This window comes from Meleagris gallopavo, chromosome 5 (assembly GCF_000146605.3).
Source record: "Meleagris gallopavo isolate NT-WF06-2002-E0010 breed Aviagen turkey brand Nicholas breeding stock chromosome 5, Turkey_5.1, whole genome shotgun sequence".
NCBI lineage: Eukaryota > Metazoa > Chordata > Aves > Galliformes > Phasianidae > Meleagris > Meleagris gallopavo.
In genome coordinates, this window is record NC_015015.2 from 6,962,532 (window position 1) to 6,969,711 (window position 7,180).

The following is a 7,180-nucleotide window of genomic DNA, read 5'->3' on the forward strand; positions in this document are numbered from 1 at the left end:
CACGGCAGCCTCCGAGCGCTCGGCACAGCGGGGCAGCTCCGCTCTCCTCCTTCCGAAATTTGGTTTGTGTGGGGTCTGTCTGTCCGCTCTTAATAGAAATGCAGCGAGGAGCTGTTGGTGCTGCGACCGAACGGCCCGCTCAGGGCATCGCCGAGTTCCAGGAGCTCAGCAGTCTCCTGTGAGAAAAATTGCAACAGGGTATTGGGTTCCCTTGGTCTGAAGATACAGAGAAGCGAACGTTTTATTCTTCCCTTATCTTTTAAGCTTTCGGTTTCAACATACATTGTTTCAAAGAGCTGTTGGAGCCGCTGAGGCCATCCAGTCTGTGAATTGCACTTCAGAGGAAGGTTTTCCGAGTGGGCAGATACATTGAAGGCTTAAGACAAAAAACACCGGCATCCATTGCTTTAACAAAGGCTCCACTGTGAAAACCTGTTACTGTTAAATTCTTTGTGTCGGTCATTACCCGGTTTGACAAATAAAGCAGTAGGTGACAGAAGAGATGGGCAGCGGCAGGTGAGCAGTTTGTGTTACTGATAGCTGTATCCAAACAGCGCTCGGGAGAGACCCAGCAGCTCTTGCTGCAAGACCTGGGTTTGGGAAACCAGAGAATTACAGCGTGGTTTGTGTTGGAAGGAACTTTAAACCAACCCATTTCCAACCCCCGGCCATAAGAAGAGCTGCCCCCAACCAGCTTATGCTGCCCAGGGCTCCATCCAGCCCGGCACTGTGTACCTCCAAGGATGGAGCACCCACAGCTTCTCTGGGCAGCTGTGCCAGTGCCTCACCGCCCTCTTTGTGATAGAGAGAGGCAACTCAAAACATCAAGATGTGAGATGGTGAAAAAGTGGCCAAAGTTTTGGTGCAGCGATTGAGAAGTACAACTTTTAGAGCTGTTACAAGAGGCTGCACTGTTTCAGATCCAGCCTGAATATACATGCTTGAAGACAAAATCAAGAGCGGCATCCAGATGGCAAGCTTAAAAGAGAGAGCATCCCAGCACCTTATGTAATGCTGGAAAAAAAGGTTTCAGGAAGTGCTTGGGGGAAGATCCAGAACTTTGTTTTGCATTGGCAGCCTGGGAAAGATGTCAGCGTGGAGGGTTAGAAGACATCTATGCGGTAAGTAACATATTGAAGCTAAAAGCACTCTGTGAGAACACGATTGCTTAATTAGAAAGGAGCTTGATCACAGGCTTATCACAGCAACAAGTTACAAAATCTCTGGGAAGTGAGTAAGCATGGTAGATTTCTGCAGGAACACTAAGTTTTCCCGTGAATGTGGCGTTTTACACATTCCCAAAGGCAGCACTTGTTCTGACCTTGCACAAATGCACCGAGCATCACTGTACAGACGCTGTGACCTACAGGAACCCACATGTTGCAGTTCCCACTAAGAACCCCGCACTGAGTGCACGATCAGAGGAGATGGGCTTCTCACAGTTGTGAAACAAGAAGCTGGGGGAGAAAAACATAAGAAATTGCTTTTCCTTGGGAAGAGAATGGAAGACCTAATCCAGAATGAAATGTGCAATCATTTTTCCAGAGTATATAAAAAAAAAAAAACTTGTTATGATTATGATGACTTCAGAAATTCAGGTGTGCTATGTCCAATAGCAATTAAAAATCCATGAAATGCCAAGGAAAAAAAACCCAACATCTTTCCATCAAACACACCTCTAAACAACTCCTCTCAGTACTCTCAGCCTGTTGGGAAGGAGCCTTCAACTTTTCTGGTCTCTTCTCAGATAAGTTGAGCAATTGCAGGTGTTGCCATTGGTGTGCAGGCAGTGGGAAGTACGCTCTGGGCTGATGGCAGTGGGCAGCTTCACTTGAGAATGGACCACTTCCTCCTGGGTCCCCTCTGGTATCATGGTACCAATGTCCATTGTCCTGGGACAGCAGGTGTGTCATCTCAGGGGCAACAAAACACAAACCACAAGCCATATCTGGATTTTCTTGACCAGAAAATGAGCTATCAGTGCATATATGTCCATCGTGTACCACCATACAATTGGAGCCTCTTCCCTGCACATGAGACAAAATCAGCTTTTTTTCATTGCCACCAAAGGGCAAAACTTCGCTGGGTTCCTTTTCCTTTGTACAAGATACATGAAACTTCTCACATCCCCCCAAATGCTTGTAAGTGCATTGGATTCCTTCTATTTATGATATCTTCACAGAACAATGAGAGGCAGGATAACAAAACGGCAGTTCTGGTGTAGGAAATGCCTGGATATTCGAAACAGCATCTGAATCTCAAGCTTGGGAGCAGCCAGATTTTCACATGCCTTTTGGTCATGCTACCCATAGTTCTCCCACATACTTCAAGGACAGAAGAGTTTCAGCTGGAAGGGACCCACCAACATCACCAAGTCCATAAAGATCCATGAGAATTATGGATCAATCACCTTCATCTCATTTTCTGGAAAAAGTCCTAAAACAAGTAATTATATTATTTGTAAATACCTGGAAGAAAAGAAGGAGGTAATTGACAACCAAGGTGTTTTTCTCTAAGGAGAAACTGTGCCAAACCAAAATATTTTTCTCCTGTGACTCAGTAGCAGGCCTTTGAGTAGGAGGAAACAGTAACCATTCTATATCTTGGTTTTAGCAAAGCTTTATATACGGCCTTACGTGATGTTCTGATGAATAGGCTGGCCATTAGCCGGCAGCATAAAGGGGAGGCAGAGCAGGTGGGAACATCAGACACAGCAATTTTCAGTGGTTCATTGGTAAAGCCAAGGGACCAAACCAAAATTCTGCATAGCCACAAAAGAACCAAAGAGAAGTTCTAGGAGGAGAAAATGTGATTCAGTATGAACTCATGCATTGCTCCAGAGGTAGACAATTTGTTTGTTAGTTCATTGCAGTTAACTATAGTAGGAAAAAAATGAAGCAAAAATAGCAACAAAAATTATTTCCCCCTCCCCTGTGCTGATGATTACTTTTCCTCTCTTCTTGGTGTTGCACAACATCTGAGCCCAAACTCCCTCCTTTTACCAATACACCTTCAGAGATCCCCTCTATTGCATTTTTTTCTTTCTAGCTTACAGTGTAATTTACACCAAAAAATGCTTATGCTATCATTTTTGTATAAATTCTTAGTATGATGACCTACATTTCATTTTCTGCATGCTTCCTTCTTATGCAGAGATCAAAGAAGAGCTAATGATTGAGGCTCTCTGCTCTTTCTAAAATTCCTCTCCTTATTTTTGCACTAAGGTGCTGCGTGCTTATAGCATTTCTTACATAAACTGCCAACTCGGCTTTTTCCTATAAATTCACTTTTCTTAAGGCTGCTCACTTGCAGCCTCGTTGCTATTTTCTTCTACCCTTTCATGACCCATTCCTGGATTAATTTTCTGATACGATTTTTCTAGAATTTATCATCACAGTCTTTCAGCCCCTTGGTTGGATGCATTCTGGTTAATGCTGAGAACTCCACATCCACATAGGAACAAAACACACTAGAAATCATTTACTGAAATGCGTGACCTTGAAATAGCACAGTTCCATAGCACAGATGGAGTTTGCCAGATGTCTGAGGCTATGAAATGATGAGATTTAAAAGATTCAGTACTTCACAGTGGTTTAAATAACTGAGATTGCAGTGCGGAGTAGAGATAGTGAAGTAAATCTAAATGGGCACATTTATACAGGGATGCATGCTTTCAGAGCCCAGACTTACTTATCCATTGTCCCTACACAGTGTGCTTACCTCCACAAGATAGGTATGTCCTGGGGGCAGCTTAAATGAGGTTCTTTCTTGAACCTTCACAGCTGGCCTGGTGGCAAAAATCCCCCTTGATTCATGCTGTTCTGTGCTTGGTTCTTTAGCAGATAATCACAGAATCACAGAATGGTTTAGGCTGGAGAGGACCTAAAAGCCCACCCAGTTCCAACCCCTGCCGTGGGTAGGGCTGCATCCCACCAGTTGAGGCTGCCCAGGGCCCCATCCAACCTGACCTTGAGCACCCCCAGGGATGGGGCATCCACAGCTTCTCTGGACAACCAGCATGTTGTGTTCCTCTTGGTGGCAACTGAAATAACCAAAAATCGTTTTTTAATGTGGACTGATTAGCTATCCCATTGCACCAAAAGTGCTGCCTTCAGAACTCTCCCATCATCTTTGCAATCGCCAGTGCTAAAAATAGAGTAGTAAAAGGATTTTCCACCTAGTTGGTGCCTTAAAACAGCGCTGTTCTTAGCAAAGGGGTATTGTACAGTGATATCCTGTCCATACTGAGTTTCACAGTTACAGAAACATTATCCTTTCTCTGGCTGAAAACTGCTCAGGGACATGAATTTCTCCTAAGCAGACATTTTTCCAGTCCCCAGCCTTTTTTTTTTTTACAAATGCTATTGCCAAAATGCAGTATTTCTTCATACTTCCAAGATCTACAATGACAGTTTCCCAAACTGTTGAAGCATTTTTTACTATTTTTGTTAACTCTGACTATTGGCCATTGTTTCTTATTAGACATAGGAGGGCATTTCCCTGCTAGTAAATAAAGGACAGGCTAGTCTGTCTGTGCTTTCAAATGTCACAGCTTGCTGAAATTGCTGCTATTGCTCAGTAAAACTGTTTTCTCAGCCTACAACAATTTGCCTCAGCGCTGTCATTTTGTCATGTAAAGGTTAGTGGCGGGTGAAGAAGAGAGAGTTCAGCAGTTCATTTTCTTTTGACATGAGGTGCCGATGGAAAAATCTTTTAAAACACCCTTTTCTCCCATTTACCATTCTTGCTGTTTTAATTCCGATCCAGTAGGCAGCTCCTCGTTGTTAACCTTCCTATCTACTGCTTTCCCCTGCAGATGTTGTCCTCAGATTCTCCCAGTGAGTCCTGCAGCTCTGTGGTCTCATCACTGCCTGTTCACATCAACACATGATGGATATTGCAGTCACCTCCCCTTGCACCCCCCTCCCATCACTGTCAGGCCAAGGAGCACCCTGAATGCAGGCTGTTCTCAGGTTCTGCTGAACACCAGCTTAAAGAGCCAGAGAGGTGTTTTTAACATAAATCAATGCAGACACTACCCACATGAAATTATCCTCTCCCAGTTTAGGTGTTAGGAAATAGGAGTGGAAGAATTGCTGGAGGTGAAAAACAGGCTGTTTCAGCAATTTCTTCTGCAATTCCTCTTCTACTTCTCTTCCCCCTCTCCTGATCTGCATACCTCAAGGAAATGCTATACGCATCGTAGAATGCTCTATATTCAGAATATCTTAGACTTGGCTCCAGAGGCACTTGAAACACTTTCAGTTCAAAGGTGATGTTGGCAGACTTCTCCAAATCCATCACGTTTTGACCAGCGAGGCCTACTGCCAAGAAGAAGGAAAGCACTTGTTCAAATATGCAAAACTAGTTCATACTGAAATTTCAGCTGAGGAATTAACATTCAATCTTTTTTTGTATTTGCCCACTTTGTTTTTTGCCACCAATTAACAAGAGTGGTATTGGTGGACTGCAGTGGTGGCGATGCGTTGATGGCTGAACTAGATGGTCTTGGTGGTCCTTTCCAACTGTAATGATTCAGTGGTTCTGCACAAACATTGTAAGATCCCGTTGCTGTCACACGGAAGTTACAGTCTAAGTAGATAGGAGAAGAATTATGATCCCATTCACAGACAAAGCACTCATGCATGGACATGCTAAGGAATATGCCTGAGGATACGCAGAACGCCTCTATCAGTCAAGCGAGCTGTACTGGGGAATAAACAACACAAACCCTCTACTTTGTCTGCAGATGTATTTTCCTTCAAAATCAGCCCATTAATTCTTACCAGCAGCACTGTAGCTGAAGAAGTTTTTCTTTTCACTGCCATTTTTATGGACATGAGAACAAGGGCCTGAACTCAATACGAATCAATGAGATTGCTATATCTGCTGTAGGAGTGTATTCATTCAAACATGATATGATTCTAAAACAAAATTTAAAAATTAAAGCACTGTAATATGCTCATTTCTGTTTTTTAATCACTGAAAATCAGAATCTCTCCAAAAAGGGAAAGTGAACCTAGCAACTGAAGAATGGGGAAATTAAGGTAAAAACAAACAGGACAGCTTGATAACAAGTGCATGATAAACAGACATTTTACTAAAAAGGAGACTTTTCAGATATTTCCATGACGTGCTGTTGCCACTTGAAATGTGGTGCCTTCTGGTGCTGTCTCAGAATATCTGGCAGAACATGTTGTATGTAATCAGATGCTATTTTTTCAATGTATGATTTTTTTTAAACCCTGTCTTCTCTGATAAGCATAGTGCAAGACGAATGTTCTACTTGCTAAATAGTCTCCTTCAGAAAAACTGAAGAAACCCATCCCGTGGATTTTCCAGAAGCTCCAACTCCCTGTTTTAAAAGTAACAACATAGCAAAATTTTTAAGAGGCTTCGGGTTCGTTATCAAATTCTCTATTGAGGGAATATTTATTAAAAGAAATCATGACTAGTAGTAATCACATAAAATAATCAAGCAACAAATGATAACACTCAATCATTTAACCTACTGTTAAATATTGATCTGTCTTGTTACTAGTTACGTGATATGAACAGCCACAATGAGGAGCTTTACATGGTGAAAATGAAGCATTCACCAATCACTGAATTCACTATGGTAGAATTACTCTTCATCTTGAAATGGTGCTTTCCTTTGTGACCTTGTTGAGTGGGGATGCTGCTCAACAGTATTTCAGCAAGCTCTTACCCAGCTAAATAGATTCTTGGTGCCCTGGGTAGAATGTGGTTGTGGACATTTTCCAAAAGCATTTGCAAGGTGATGGCCTGATTTTAATCTGCAATGTTTTCAAAAAGAAAGAATGAAAAGGGATCGAACACCTCCCCTATGAGGACAGGCTGAGACAGCTGGGCTGTTCCACCTGGAGAAGAGAAGGCTGTGGGAAGACCTGAGGGCAACCTTCCAGCACCTTAAGCGAGACTACAAGATGGAAAAGGACTGACTCTTTAGCAGGGCCTGTTGTGACAGGACAAGGAGAAATGGTTTCAAACTAAAAGAGGGGAGGTTTAGGTTGGGTATAAGGAAGAAGTTTTTTTCAGTAACTGTGGTAAAGCCCTGGCACAGGTTACCCAGAGAGATGATGGATGCCCTGTCCGCGGAGACACTCAAAGTCTCTGAGCACATCATCTAGTTGCAGATGTCTCTGCTCATTGCAGGGAA